The sequence below is a fragment of the Dunckerocampus dactyliophorus genome, chromosome 8 (genome assembly GCF_027744805.1).
Source record: "Dunckerocampus dactyliophorus isolate RoL2022-P2 chromosome 8, RoL_Ddac_1.1, whole genome shotgun sequence".
NCBI classification, from domain to species: Eukaryota; Metazoa; Chordata; class Actinopteri; order Syngnathiformes; family Syngnathidae; genus Dunckerocampus; species Dunckerocampus dactyliophorus.
The window spans coordinates 21,047,641-21,064,457 of NC_072826.1; positions in this window are offsets into that span (position 1 = coordinate 21,047,641).

The window sequence follows — 16,817 nt, forward strand, 5'->3', positions numbered from 1 at the left end:
TTGTGGTCGCGTAGATATGACGTTATTTAGAGTCCCCTGTCTCGCAGTTCTGATTGGGCAGAAGAGTAGGATTTGTTTTGCTCACCGAGTGAGCCAGAAGCTCTGAGTTATTATTAAGTGGATGCAACACAGACGGGCGGGAATTTAAAACAAACGCTCAATGTACCAGGCATTGGTAAGGTGTGAATTCTCGCAATATACAGATGAAGTATAAGACGTTGATGTTTAAAAGAAGTAAGAAACGTTGAATCTTATTTATTAAAATATATTTATGGTGTGCACACTCTCTTGACAAGCTGCATATACGGTGAGTGTAGTTTTCAGAAAGAATAGCCAACATTGTCAATTAATAGTAATACCATGCTTCAATTACCTTTTAAGCTAGCTTGTGTTGTTATGTTTTTGTGTTTGTTTGTTCCACAAAACACTCTTTGGCAGATATGAAGTAATATTGTCGTTACCACCCTTGACGAAAATATCAGGATGCAGTGACTCGGTTATCCAGAAGAGGGCGCCATTTAGTCATTTATTCACCTCACACGCTATTGCAATTACTAATATAACCAATAGTGTATACATATTTATTTTGATTTCAGAAGTTCAATTAAGGCAGAAAGACTAATTAAAGGCTCAGGACGCTTTTGCAGTTCATTTTTTAACCCTTAGTTTACAACATTTAGCTTTTTGACAAGATTTTAAATTTTATGAGCTACTGAATTTGTAGTTTAGCTGCAATCTTTATTCATCAGAATTATTTAGAAATTAAAAAATACATTATTGAAATATATCACCATGTGGAGTGGATATAATAATATAAAAGTTTCACTTTTTGAATTAATCTACTAAAATTAATTAACTTTCAAAAATATTCAAATTAATTGAGATGTATTAGTACATATTTACAGAAAATTGACACTTTTTCCATCATTAGTTGATAGAATTGTGATTGCAGTGTGACACATTGGCAGAATTTGACACAATAAATGTTCTGTGACAAAATTGGATCCATCCAGCGCATCCATCCATTTTCTATGCCGTTTGTCCTTACTAGGGTCGTGGTGGTCTGCTGGAGCCTATCCCAGCTGACTTTGGGTGAGAGGCGGGGTGCAGTGGTCGCCAGTCAATTGCAGGGCACATATAGACAACACAACCATTCATACTCACTTTCATACCAATGGGCAATTTAGAGTTGCAAATTAACCTAACATGCACGTTTTTGGAATGTGGGAGAAAACAGAGTAACCGGAGAAAATCCACGTACGCATGGGGAGAACATGCAAACTCGACACAGATCTTCCCGATCTCCTCACTGAGATAGCCAATATGCTAACCACTGGGCCACCGTGCGGACTGAAAATTTGATAATGATAATGAGAGAAAAAAGCTTGAAATATAAAAACAAATGCAATATAATTTAAATAGGATCTATTGGCTATTTAAGTAATTGTTTCATACTGCTATATACTGCTATTTAGGTATTTCTCCAATTCTAGTTAGATGTGCTGTAGGAAATTAATGTCCTGGTGTGGCAGTAGCTCAGTCTGTAAGGACTTGTAAATCACCTGAAAAATTGGTTTGGGCATGCTTGATGCCAACGTTTCCAGGAGACTTGTGGGAATGTTGCTCGAGGTGGTGAAGATGGCTCCACAGAGGGAATCCACTGTCTGGAACAGATCTCCATTTTTGTAAACTTCCCTTGCCATCCATCCCCAAATGTTCACAGTTGGATTTAGATCTGGGGAACACGCAGGATGGTCCAAAAGAGTGAGGCTATTCCTCTGGCCCACAGGCGGCTCTCAGGCGGGTATTGTGAACTGCGTTGTCCTGTTGAAAAACCCAGTTATTACCACACAGATAAGGGCCTTAAGTCATGAGGTATGCCCACATAGCCATCTGGCGTTTGACGCCCCTGCACAACCTGAAGCTCCACCCCCTCCACAGTGCCGTGTGGAAAACATCTCAGGTGGTATCTCATTGTCATGCCAGTAATGTTGGAAGCCATCAAGACTGTTAAGGCGACATTTTTTCTCATCAGAGAATAAAACTTTCTTCCACCTTTCAATGTCCCATGTTTGGTGTGCTCGTGCAAATTCCAAATGTCCATTTTTGTGGCACTGAAGGAGACAAGGCCTTTCAAGACGTATTTTGTTCTTAAAACCCTTCTCTCGCCAATGCCGTCTGATGATTATTGGACTGCACTCGGCACTGGTAACAGCCTTCATTTGGGCCGTGGATCATCCCATGTCTTGACGGACAGCCAATGGGATCCTCCGGCTCAGGGCCGGTGACATTTTTGGGTGTACCACTTGACTTTTTTGCTCCATAACCCTTGTTTCCTAACCTTTGAAGAAATTTCAAATGACTGTCTTACTTCGTTCAACCTCAGCAGCAATTGTGTGCTGTGAGAGGCCTTGCTTATGCAGCTCAACAATCTGACCGTGATCAAAGAGAGAAAGCTTTTTTGCCTTTGCCATCAAGAGGTCATGACAGTGTGAATACCTGATCGAAAATGACACTGAATCCACATTTTTGCCAGATTTTGGCTTTGTCTTAAACTTTTGATCAGCGGGTGAACATCCTATTTCACTTTAATGCTTGTTTGCAATAAATTGCTTACTCCCCCCAAATTTTTTTGTCACTCCCAGTACAAGTGGTAGCAGTGAGCGACGAGGCCATGGGTAAAGAAGTTTTAAAGAGTTTTTTAAAAAGTTGAAAAAGGTGACGTCATCGTGCATTAGGAGTCACAAAATTTGCCTTCAGAACTCCAGTCGCACTGAGATTAAGTGAAGTGCACAAAGTTAACTAATAAGCAATGTTATTCTTCCACCCAGCACGAGGCACACACAAAATTACGTTTGTAATGAAGTCATGGGAGAGCATTTGTAATGAAATGTCGTAGAAGGTCGTAAACCGAGGACCACCTGTATTTGTTTTGACCAAGATGAAGATTCTGACGGGCTTCTCAGCAGGTTTGACCGAGACTTGGCACCTATCAGTCATCTCTTCTGCAGATGGAAGCGGAAACACGCACAACTATGGTGAGTTTCATCAAGAAACACACACAACTATGCAGCAGACACACTTATCTAACTGGCCTTTTTCCACCCAGCAGCACATGCTTCACTTCATACAATGTGCATTTGTTTTGAGGGTTTCCAGATTAATTTGAAGCATAGTCATACTGCTTTTGGCACCCTTCTGTTGGTGAACACACACACTGTGGTGTTTGTTAATTGTACACAAGTGATTATTATTATTTTTTCCATTATCACACTGTACTTTGGATCTCAGTGCCGAGACCCCACAAAAATCCTCTCGTCCCACAAGTTGTGCGAGGCCTGGGCCCAACTGTTGTAGCAGCATTTCCATGAAATATTTCTCCGCCGTATTTTTCCGCTTCTCCATCAGCTCTCCTTATTTCCGCGGTCGCGCAATTAATCCCACGACACCGTCGAAACGGGGCTTGGATCCTTGACGACTTTATTCATTGGCGTCAGCGCGCCACACACTTTGCCAAGCGCAACACAGGAACGAAACGGCCGTGACGACGGGCGGCCTACGGGGAGTCAAACCACCGGCCATTTATCTCTTTCGCGCTCGTTATTTATACTTTTTGCTAATCATTCGCCTTGTACGCTCATGTTTCGTTCGGTGGGTTCAGGGCTTAATTTGTTGGCGTGGTAATGTGCGTGTTTTTATTGGCGTGGTGGTTAAATCATTGACTGAATGAGATCAGAAATAAATGTTACGTTATGCTTCATCCAGAATGCACGTGCGTGTCCGCAAACACACTTTCTTCCAGCCCGCCTCGGGTTGCTGCCCTAGTATGTCTGCTTCCTTTTGTTGCCAAAATCATCAGCAGATATCGTCAAGCGTGGAGCAGCACCAATGTGCTCCCCCACCGCCATCCCTCCTCCTCCTCCTTCCTCAATATGATGTGTTTCCTTTTTTGTGTGTGTTTTGATCCCTCTCTTGCGGCCTAGCTGCGCTTGTGGCGAGGCGCGGGGTTCGAGTGGCGCTCCTGTATTATTTTTGGCAGCGGCCGTGGTTGGTGGCTGTCGAGGGGGCGCGGAGACAGGAGGTGGGTTGGGGTGGAAGCAAAGAGCCCCAAAACCAAGGCTGTTTAAGGGATTTGTGTCTGAAGGAATTGCTTTGTTAATGATCATAGTCGCACCGGGGCAGCGCGCATGTGCGTGCACTTTAGAATAAGACTGGTGTGCACGTTTCTTCATTTAACACTTCACAAACACCTCATATGCATGTTTCTGTTTGCAGGCCACACACACTCTTCAGCTTAACATAAAAGGAACCAATGCACTGACACACTGAGGGACTTTGCAAATGCGCATGTTTGGCTCTGTTATACAGCAGGACCTTTCAAATCAAGCACAGTTCTTTCCAGGGGAACAATTATTCCATTAATGTACAGTAATCCCTCATCACGTCAAGCTTCAAAGATATATTAATTAATAAGTCATGCTGTTTTGTGGTTGAACACGGCCTATTATTAGTCAAAATATGCATATTTAAGCAATAAATAATAAAAAGACAGCAGCAGTGGCGGCAGCTCCAATATGTAGCGTTATTCTTTGGTAGCGGTCTGAGGCTTGTGAACCCGGCGCTGTGAGTGAGTGTGCGGTGAAGCTAGTTGCTAGCCGCCGAGTAGCTAGCCGGTGTGGTGTGGCAAGGTGTCAATACACCAGTAACGTAGTTCCAGCGGCGTAACAACGTTAGTAATAATAATAACAATGTCGCTGTAGCGTGGTTAATACTGCATGCACGTCACATTATATGTAAACTGAACGTTGTTGGCGCTTTTTGGAGTGTTTTTCAGAAGGCTGGAGGCGGAAAAATGCTTCCCATCACGTGCATTCTTAGCTGAGTCTTTTTTTAAATCTGCTTTTGTATCTTTAAAACAAAAAAAAGAGAAAGACATACGTGTTCATATTGTGGATGATGGGCAAAATTCCCCCCAAAAATGCTGTTTTCCTTTAAATCCCCACTGAAGGCCCAGGTACAAAATTCAGTGCCTGCCACTGGTACTTTGACAAGATATACAGTCATAAAAATGCAGTACAGTAATAAAATGCTGAAATGTGAGGAGTGCATTTACTCTCCATCACTCTGCATCTTTATTCTTGGCCGCAGAACAAGAGACCCTTATTTATTAATATAACATGGGGTCGTAAAGTGTGCATGTGTGTCTGTGTATGCTACCGAGTGACATGTAATTGTGTGTGTGTGTGTGTGTTAAGCCACAAAAGATATTTCATGAGTGTATCAAATCAACATAATGAAGCGCAGCCTGCCAGTGGCTTTGGGGTTGGAGGGGTTTGGTGGCAGGGTTGCTGGTGAAGGGGAAGGGGGAGTTGAAGGGGGCATTGAAGCTGCTCATGGTCCGGGCCCCCGCTGGACACAGTGGCGCCTCTCGCTGGAGGACTTCTGAACCACCACACTCCTCCACCAAAGCCCTGCCAACCCGGCTCCGGCTTCCAACCACGCTGCTCCCGTTCCAGAACTTGACTCTCTTTCGCTGTCACACTGCCTTTTTTTCTAATCGCTCCAAACCACCATTCTGTTGTTTATTATTCTGTTGTCTTCTCTTGCCCCACTTCTCCACCTTTATATATATATATATATTCTCTTAAAGCCGTTCTACATGAAATGTTCCAAGGAAGTCTTTTGTGGTTTGCGCGTCAGAAAGAAAACAAGAGCAGTTTGGGCTGCATGTCAGTCAGAATCCCATCACGATAGGAAGAGTTTTCAGAAGCAGGGAACATTTGAAATGAAGTTAGAATGGGCCTAAGTGTTTTTCCAACCGTGAGGGAGGGTGCGGGGCGTGTAAAATGAATAAACATCATGAATGGAGATAAATAAATGATGAACTAACGCGACAAGTTGAAGGAAATGGACTGCGGTGGGAGTTGCACTAAAAAGTCTCACATTCATTCAACTGGCAGTGCTTCCATGCATGCACCAGGGACAGCACATGGTTGGACCAGGAATCGAACCGCCGACCCACAGATGCAGGGATTAATTCAGGTGTTTACATACACTCACCAGACACTTCATTAAGCTTCATTAGCGCTCCGATACAAGAGCTTGGCTTACAGCAGGTGTGTCCAAACTTTTTTCACCGAGGGCTGCATACGGAAAAATCAAAGGATACGGGGGTCACTTTGATATTTTTATATCTTTTAAAAATGCTAAAAAAAGTTGTACATATTTTTAAAGACAAAGCTTAATGTTATTATTAGTTATTAGTGTCAGCATTTCAGAATTAATCTTTTTCTCTTTACACTGTTTCTTTTGTCTCTATTTTTTCCATTTTTGCTGGTTTTTTTGTTTAATTTGATTTCTACAATGTGCCATGGGTCAATAAAATATGATCCACGGGCCTGCAAATGGCCCCAGGCCACATTTTGGACACCCCTGGCTTCCAGTATAGTTCTTTACTGGTATAATAATGCAACTGGTAATACTTGTGTGGTTTGCAGTGGTGTAGAACTACACCACATCATACTGAGAGTGCCAAAAGCTACATTTAATATAATGAAACACCCTCCTAATTCTGTTTGATTGCTGCCCTGGGATGCTTTTTTGGTTCATGCTGCACCATTTAAAGAAAAAAAACATTACAGTGGATCCCCGCACATTCAAGATTCAACATTCAAAGTTTCAGATTTTTGGTAGGAAAATAAAAAAAATCACTTAATTTTTTTCATCGAAAAGGAGCAGTTTTTTCAAAGAAAACATATCAAATTAAGTACAGGCAAAATGTACAACATGCATCATTGTTAAAAAAGCATACGACTGCAAAGCAAATAATCTTAGCTTCTCTGTCACTCAGTTAGTAAAATTAATTATTTGAATTAAAAATTAATTTTATTTATCAATCATGTTTTAATGAAATGAATGGATGAATGAATACATTTTTATTCTTGTCAGATTCAATCAATATTATTTTTATTTTCCCCATTTTGTTTTCATTTGCCCTCGTTTTATTATTATTTTTTCATATTTTCTTCTAGCACAGCTACATAACAATCATCATGAACGCTATTATTTATCACTATCTTTTTTTTCTTACATATTTGATTAAGGCCCCACGGTGGTTTAGTGGTTAGCATGTTGGCCACACAGTCATAAGTCAGGAGATCAGGAAGATCTGGGTCGAATCTCCGTTGGGCATTTCTGTGTGGAGTTTGCATGTTCTCCCTGTGCGTGTGTGAGTTTTCTCCGGGTACTCCGGCTTCCTCCCACATTCCAAAAACATGCACGTTTGGTTAATTGGAGACTCTAAATTGTCCATAGGTATGAATGTGAGTGTGAATGGTTGTTTGTCTATATGTGCCCTGCGACTGACTGCCAACAAGTCCAGGGTGTACCCTGCATGTCACCCGAAGTCAGCTGGAATAGGCTCCAGCATACCCCCGCAACCCCAATGCGAGAAGCGGTATAGAAAATGGATGGATGGATATTTGATTAATATGAACCGCACGGTGGCCCGTGGGTAGCATGTTGGCCACACAGTCAGGAGATCTGCTATTCGAACCTCGGTTGGGCATCTCTGTGTGGTGTTTGTATGTTCTCCCCCTGCATGCATGGGTTTTCTCTGGGTACTCCGGTTTCCTCCCACATTCCAAAAACATGCATGTTAGGTTAATTGGTGACTCTACATTGTCCATAGGTATGAATGTGAGTGTGAATGGGTGTTTTTAATCTATGCACTATGTGCCCTGCGATTGACTGGCGACCAGTCCAGGGTGTACCCTACCTCTCGTTCAAAGTCACCTGGGATAGGCTCCTGCGTACTCCCCCGACTCGTGTGGATAAGAATAGAAAATGGAGGGATGGATGGAAATCCATATCAATAATCCGTATGATTATAAATATACTGTTATTGTTAATGATAAATCAAGAGATTGTCCTCACTGAGGGATATAAATAATTCTTGTAACAACACCTTCTGTAGCCTGTGATTGAGTTATGGATTTGGATTTGGATGGACTTCTTACGGCGTGTCACACGTTGCTATTTCCTTCACTTAATTTTTACCCTGGCAGTAATTTGTCATCCGGAGGCCATTAAATGGGGGGCGTATTATCTTTTTAAAGGGGCAACAAAGTCACCCACAAGCCTCCCACAGTTCCTATAAACAAAATGGCCTCGTTTAGTGACGCCTTTTGCTGCGCTGGGCAGCCAGGGGAGTAACTCCCGTTTCAACTTTAAAAGTGGCTTTCTTGTTAGGGAAAAAAGAGGTTACACGTGTATAATGATTAGTGTGTCGAAAAAGATTACAGCAGCACACATCAAACTTTAGAATATTCAGGGTCTATATGACGTTTTGTGTTAAGTGTTTGATCACATGACACTATATTTTGTAGTCTCATTGTGTGTATGTTTAATGTTTTAAAATATAAATCACTTGTGAAGTGTGTGTAAAACACGTTTTCACCGGTCGTTTAAATATGCAGTGATGACAGAGCGAGGGGGAGAATCAGCAGATTCACATCTTGTTAACAATAATGACATTAACAGGTCATGAAGTGTGCATACTTTCATAATATCCATACAAAGGGTGGAACAGTACCCCATAATCACGGTTTCGGTACACACCTCGGTTTTAAGGCTACGGTGCGGGTAATTTGCGGTACAGTAAGGCAACAAAACACATTGTCTAATTTGCATAATTGGCTATTACGCACGTGCATGTCCATTTTTAAAAAGACTAAAAAGACTTATACTCTATGTTGAAGTTAGTTATTATTACAGTGGAACCTTGGTTAGTGTCCCAATCAATTTTTCCCATCATAAATTATGTAAATCCAATTAATATGATCCATAAAGCCAAAAATGTTAACACAAAACACATTTTTATAGTTTTCCGATTATAGTAAACAATTCAAAATGCATATAAATACATATAAACGATGAATGAAAGGGATAAATGAACATTAAAGGTTACTTTTAACTTTATTGAAGAGGTGATGACGCAGTGAGATCAACATGGACATCACCTTCTTGTTTTGCCATGAGTTAATTTTTGAATTCAGTAGTGCTTCTCACATCAGTAATCCACAATGCAGCCAAAGAAAGATAAAGAAGGTGGTTTATGTGGCTGGTTCATGTATTTCACCGAGAAGGCAAGGTGTTACCAAATGACGGAAGAAGGCTGCAAGCTCAGTCTTCTCAGCACTACCGCGAGTCATGACTCTCGCTAGTCTGCGGGTCGTCGAGGTGTTCTGCACGCTTGTATACCTCACCTTTCCTGACAGTGGTAATGCACACTCCACGGGCTTGTGGAGGTGACTTGCCCGTCTGGATCTTTTCTCCCATGGTGAATACTTTGCCTTTTAAAATCGAGTGCCCAACCAAGAACCCTATACGTTGTGTGTGTATTTTTTTATTGAGTGTGGCTGCTAAATAACTCGCCATGGGGCTAAAGAAAGTTGCGAGTGCCACTACTGATGGCAAACACTACTGAGTTCCATCTTGCCATGATGTACGGGAAGTCAACATAAACAATAAGTTCCATCCATTCGTCATTTCTAATGATTTCACATTGTTGTCTGCATGTAAAACTCGGCCTGTCACGATAACAAATTTTGCTGGACGATAACTGTCCCACAAAAGATTAATTATTACAAATTATTATTGTTACTGTATATACACAATATGATTGTCAACATTATTTTGAGACAATCTTTTCATGAATGCAATGATAATGTATCCCATAATAATGTGGGTACACAGTATCAAAAGCAATAAAGTTGAATTTTTAAAGAGTATTTAACACTTAAATGGAATGTCAAGAGCTTTTAAATCAAATAAATTAAACAAACAACATAAATGAAAAAAACAAAAAAAGACACAAAAAAAAAACAATTGAAATAAAATGGACTTAAATAAAATCACAATAACAACCAAAAACATGAAAAAATAGACCTCTGTGAAGAAAAAAAACACAGAGTATCAAGTCTCTGCAAACAAAATTGCACTTCAATAAATAATGAACATTGGGTTTTATTCCTTAACAGGAACAAGAATGAATGAAGCTATAGGGGTGATGCCCGTTACTGGGTAGCGTCACACGAGACACAGCAGGACACAGTGGGACCAAGTAATGCCAGGATTGCTTCACGTATGCAGGAAGTGGTAGTGACAATGCATACTCGTGTGAGCAATGCGCACTGCGCGTACTATTGTCGTGCATTAGATGTAAACACTATTTGACAAGGTGTAAATAAATCATGCGGGAGCGTGGTCAGTTCATGCCAATGCATATCATTTTCAGGCATGAATTGCGTGGCAAGTGTGTAATCTATGCGTAAACAACGTAAACAGTGTGCAAACTAGTTTTCACGGATTTCAGGCGCGCCATAAGTATGTAAATACATGACACGCATTGCCATGGCAAATTGCAGGACAATGTGGAGGCAAAATGCGTGCAAGCGTAAACGCCCTTTTACTCCTCACCTGCACCACTCCGTGTGTGCACTCGCCTCCGGCCACTGGGACAAAGAGACTGAATGACAGACATGAGGGTTCACTCGCTCCGTTCATTCCACTATAGAACCAACGTGCCCAGGTGTTGAGACAGATGCACAGAGTGAACTCTCTTGTCATCCGGCCTGCTTGGTCAAGAGAGAGCAGGAAAACGAACACGGCTGCACGTCAATATATCGAGGCTGGCAAAATGATCGAGCTTGATTTCTATTGTCCGTTTATTGATTTGTTGAGCATCATAACAGGCCTATTTGAAAGTAAAATTATTCTCTCTCAAGTGTATTTTTTGTTAATATTATCTGGGTGGCTGGTGCTGATTACTTAGATTTATAGTATTTTCTATGCAAAAAGTTTTGTTTTTTGTTAAAACTTTTGGAACAAATTGCGAAAAACCCAAATAAACACTTTCTGTCTTTCACTTTTAGTGCATACCACATGGGAATTTGGAGTTACGATGCATACAGGTAACAGGTAGCGTCAAAACCATTTGGCTCCAATTTATTAGAGATGGCCCGCCACAGAAAAAGCAATGCAACACAACAAAATATATGAAAATTTTTGTGGAAATATTCAAACGATAAGTGCAAGCAAATTAAAATTTTTTTTGACTGAAGAAAATAACTACAACTCCATTTAGTTTGTAGCTTAAACATAATTATAGCAAATGTTGCCATCACTTTAAAATGATAATTTTTTTGTTAAGCCAGTGTCTTATTTTTTTAGCACGCACATACCATTGCAGCCCTAATTGGTACTGTAGCACACCAGATTATAGGATATACATATTTGTGGATATTTTGTCCTACCAAGTGAGGAGAGGAAATAATACAAGATAATAATTGTGTATTTTGTGAACATGGTGTTGTTTCCTCTCTGTGATGTCTACAATTGATAAACAAAAGGAGCCTCTTCCGCATTGCTTGACCTTTCTACCTCTTGCTCTCTCTTATCTCTAATGTTTTGCGCTTTAAGCCCTGTCGCATTCAGCTGGACCCTTCCTCCGCTCCTGGGGTCATGTTGGGGGGGGTCATCAGGTCACTTTACCTTATCTTGTTTTTACTTACAGCCTCTCTGCCCAGCCTCCGGGCGAGCCGACATTCTTTTCCCTTTTTTCTCCTCCACACACCTGTAGACACCTGTGCTTTTGTCCTGCCAGCAACCCTACATAAGCACCCCCCCCAGTGGGGAGCGTTGTGCACCCGTGCCTGTGGCTACGTCAGCACACACACCATTGTGTGCCTCTTCCATTCAGCTCAGGACATTCATTAGCATTTGGTTGTTGAAGACTTTTTATTTTGAGGTAGTCATTGTGTGAGTGCTGGAACATAACACTAATGCTATTGTATGTCAAAGCATGTTTGAATGCTTGCACACAAGCCCTCACACTAATGCCACAGTCATTCTTAACCATTATTAATAGCAGAGGCGTTGCTCAAGGGAGTCAGATGCAACCTAGTGCCACCAGTTCCCCTGTAAGTATGTTTTTCAACCAATCTTGCTCGTATTTTCCAATTTTACTTTCTTTCTTTTCAGTCCGAGGTGTGTACAGTAGATCCTTGCTTTTAGCGGGGATTGATACACCCATAAAAATGAATATTTTTGACAAACAGCTCGCTCACTCACCCAGATGCTTGACGTTCTCCAATTTCAGATCAACATTTGCTATTAACTGTTGTAATTAGGGGTGCACGATAAATATTGGATGGATAATTAGTGGTTATTATATAAGGAATTTTGACGTCATACCGGTAAATTTCTCCAACGTGTGACATGCTGTAAACATGTGTTGTAAACAATCATAGCGCCGATCGCGTGGGACTTTCCGCACCGCCTCAGATACCGTGCGTGCTAGGCAGCTAATGCTTCGCAAACACTTTGCGACGAGAGGAAAGGAAACCCCCACCAACCCTCAACACACTAAACCCCACCAGCCATCCGAAACGCCAGCATTGCCACGACGACGCCTGGCCGCCAAAGAATTAAGCTTCAACTTCCACCATCCCCAAAGGCAGACTGAAGACAGCTCTATCGATCTGGTTAAGGACAAATCTACATGTACAGTTTGTCAAATGCAACTTTTTTTTGAGTAGTTCTTACCTCCAGGTGAGCACACACGGCAGTTAAATCCATCCATCCATCCATCCATCCATCCATCCATCCTCTATGCTGCTTATGGTCACTAGGGTTGTGGGTATGTTGGAGCCTATACCAGCTGACTTCGGGCGAGAGGCGGGGTACACCCTGGACTGGTCGCCAGCCAATGGCAGGGCACATATAGACAAACAACCATTCACACTCACATTCATACCTATGGACAATTTAGAGTCGCCAATTAACCTAACATGCATGTTTTTGGAATGTGGGAGGAAACCGGAGTACCCGGAGAAAACCCACACACGCACGGGGAGAACATGCAAACTCCACACAGAGATGATTCGAACACAGTTAATTCGCAATTTTTTAAAATTAGGCCGCACGATGGTCTAGTGGTTAGCACGTTGGCCAATACAGGAACAGCCTGGAGATCAGGAAGACCTGGGTTCGATTCTCCCCTGGGCATTTGTGTGGAGTTTGTATGTTCTCCCCGTGTGCGCTTGGGGTTTTCTCCGGGCACTCTGGCTTCCTCCCACATTCCCAGGTTAATTGGTGACTCTAAATTGTCCATAGGTATGAATGTGAGTGTGAATGGTTGTTTGTCTATATGTGCCCTGCCATTGGCTGGCGACCAGTCCAGGGTGTACCCCGCCTGTCACCCGAAGTCAGCTGGGATAGGCTCCAGCATGCCCCCGCGACCCTAATGAGGATGAAGCGGTATAGAAAATGGATGGATGAATGTTATCAGTATCTGCATCTGTCTTTAGAAGCAGGAAGTTATTGGTATTGGTATCGGCTTGAAACCTTCCCTTAAACCTTCCCTTCTCTCTTCGATTGCCATTGTTCACTTGTGACACAATCCATTTTTAAATCCTAAATATGCTTCAGTACTTATTAAACACATTTAAAGTGTAACATTTCTAAGTACTCGCCACTAATGAATGCTAATGTAAGATGATCCATGAACAGATGGAATCGTATCCACGGTGTAGCCTTTAGCCTGGTGGTCAGGCTAGCACTAGAGGCAAGCAGGGTAGGGCAAGCTAGTGCTTCCGTAACCAAACAAACTTGCACATAACTAAGGTGTGTTCAAGGCTGACCGTACAAAGTGCAAAATCTCAACGCTTGAGAAAAAAACATTATTGGTGAAGCGTAAACACATAAACATGTAAAAAATTGCGTACTTTTTAACAGTGGTACATTTATGCTGTCCATTTCACCTGTATTATCGCATATTTAGACATTATTTCTGACTTGGGGTAAATGAGATGTGTTTTCTGCTAATTTTCTGGGGAAAAGAACAAAACAAAAAAAATTTGCAAAAATGTGCAAATTTGTGGCGCCGTGAATTCACAGGATACAGGATCCACTGTATTACTGTATTATAATTATATTAATTTTGCCAGGGGTTTCCAAAGTGTGGCTGGGGATTTTTATTGGCCCCTCGGCTTTATTGCAGCTAATTGGTTCCAGGCCCGTGCTTGATAACTGAATTTCCGTGAAGTAGGATTCCTTATTTATTATTCTTTTTGTAATTAGAGGATAGAAAACCTCTTCATGACTTTGTAAATGTGGTTGCTAACATTATTAGAGCCCTGTAGACATGAAATAACACCTTCATAGTCACCTTTACACTCCTATTACCCAATATAGTAGACAAAATAAGAAAAAAAAAAGCCATTTAAGACATAAATAAGACTTGTGCTGTTGCTGTAAATGTGTTTGTGCTAGGGGAGCTGGGGAGCTGGGTGGCTGGGCAGACAGGAAGTGACTTTGGGGTTCAGAGTTGAGTTTTAACTTGGTGTGTGTTACGGCCGCAATCGTAGCCCGTCTAAGGGATTATTGTGCCTGTTGTGAGATCATTCAAACCTGCTATAAAAGCCTGTTGTTCCACAGTGACACCTAGTGACCAGTGTAGAATACTACATATCATCACAACATCTTTAAATGCATCCTCTGAATGTCTTATATTTGTATTTTCATCCATTTTTATACTTAAAAATGCTTGATGTAGGTGAAAAAATTTGTACAATTTGCTTAATTATACATGTTTTTGGACTAACAATAGGCAGTCTTCAACCACGAAACAGCATGATTTATTAATATATTTTTGAAGAAATGTGATAGAGTGAAGTGGCAAGGGCCGACTGTACATAAAAGTAAAAATGAAACATTATGAAGGACATACAGTAGTACCTCGCATAACATAAACTTCCTTTTACATAAATTCCACTGAACATAAAGAATTTCTGTAAAGTTTTTGCTTCGTATTACAGAAGAAATTCATAAAGCGTAAAGTCAGTGCGAGTCTTTTTTTTTCAATCAACTTTATTAATGCCTCAAGTCGGTGCAAGTTCAGACTAACACTTGGTGACACCTTCTGACGCATCATGCTCTCATTGGCTCATTATCGGGGCACCGCCTACGCTCTCATCCCATTGGCTGAGTTATACAGCACGTACGTGAGTTTGTGTGAGATCCAGGCTTGTCCCTTCAACGTCCTTCCTCTTCATAGTCGCTCTTAAACTAACTTAAACAATTAAGTTAAGTTACAAATTAAAATTTTGCACACAGCATTATCATGTAGTGCGTGTGCGTTTGTCTGTGAGACCAACTGACTCTTAGACTCTTTGAGTCGCGTTTCGACTCAGGCTAGTCCTCCTCCTCCTTCCTGCCTCCACTTGCGCTCCTGATCAAGACATCTCGTGAACGGCAGGATTGTTTTTGTTTTTAAGTTTTATTCATTTACAGTAATCTTATTTATTACCTTATTTTATATCGGAATGTTAATGTACTATGTTTATGCTAACGTTTTCTTATATTTTCCCACCATATTTGGTGGACTTTGAATATTTTGAAGTGCCAAAGGGGTGAGTTTGGGAAGATCTTGGAACGGATTAGGCTATTTACATGTATTTTACGCTTCGTATAACATAAAATCCCTATAACATAAAGGTTCTCGGAACGGATTATTTACGTTGTAGGGGTGTCTACTGTATAGGGTTTAGACAGCAAAGTAGTTGAGACTGAATCAACAGCGCCTATGCTGGTAGCAGCTGAGTAGTGCACTCCATTTTGCCTCTGATAAGTCAACAATTAATTCCACACGATTGAAATCCACACATCCATCCATCCATCCATCCATCCATCCATCCATCCATCCATCCATCCAGTTTCTATGCAGCTTATTTCTGTCAATCTGTCAATGTCAGCGTTATGCTTTTCAGTTCATTTCTTCTTAGGGAATTGCTTTTTTTTGCACTTAATTGTTCTTGGAAAGCTTTGAGTCTCAATGCTAAGCTCGTCACTGTTAAAAATACGTTTAAAAGTCAATTAAACAGGTTCTCCGTCGGACATGAAGTGTCGGACAAGTCTTAGCAAGTGTGTTAAATTTTTATTTTCAAATGAAATATGAGTGCAAGTGGACTAGCCAGTGGCCAAGACATATGGAAAGTGTGAGTGTCCACCGTGTGGTCCCTGCGTGATTATTTTCCTCATATGGTTTAATGTTTCCGAGCCTTTTTGAAATAAAATGAGTAAAAATAACGTGAAGGCCACCACCGCTGTTGTGTGTTAAAAATGGCAGCGGTACTGACCATCTTCGCCAAACCCCCACCCTCCCTACCGACCTCACTGGCTTGACACACCCAAGCTCCATTCCCCCCTGCTTGTCTTTTATGCTGTGGACCATGCTCCCGCTTCAGACCACCATAAACACGGCGCTCCCTGATGACAGAGTCGGTCCCGGGACGTTTTATATAAATTGACCTCAACTACAGCTCATTAGAAGCCCCAAATTGGAACCATGCAGCACTGCTAAGTGTAAATGTTACGCGTATGCTTCTGGGGGGGTTCCGTCCCTGCTTTATTTATTGCAGATTTATAGTGAATAAATCTACTTTATGCATTTATAATATTACCTGTTAACGACATAGCTCGTAAAGATGCATTTTAAGAGTCTCTATTTTAAGATGGCAGTCCACCCACCTCAAGCATTTTTATGATTCTCCATAAACCTTGAAGGTCCTGACAGGAAGTTGTGGTGTCCAACTTAAAAAAGTCACATTTCCATCAGTTTATGGTGATATCTCCACATCTTTCATCCGTCATCCTCTCCCAGTTGGGGTCCTCTTTTGTTTGAGCACCACAACACAAGCATCGGTGCTAATCTTCTCCCCCGTCTTTTTTACTGACATCGCTCTCAGTAATTACGC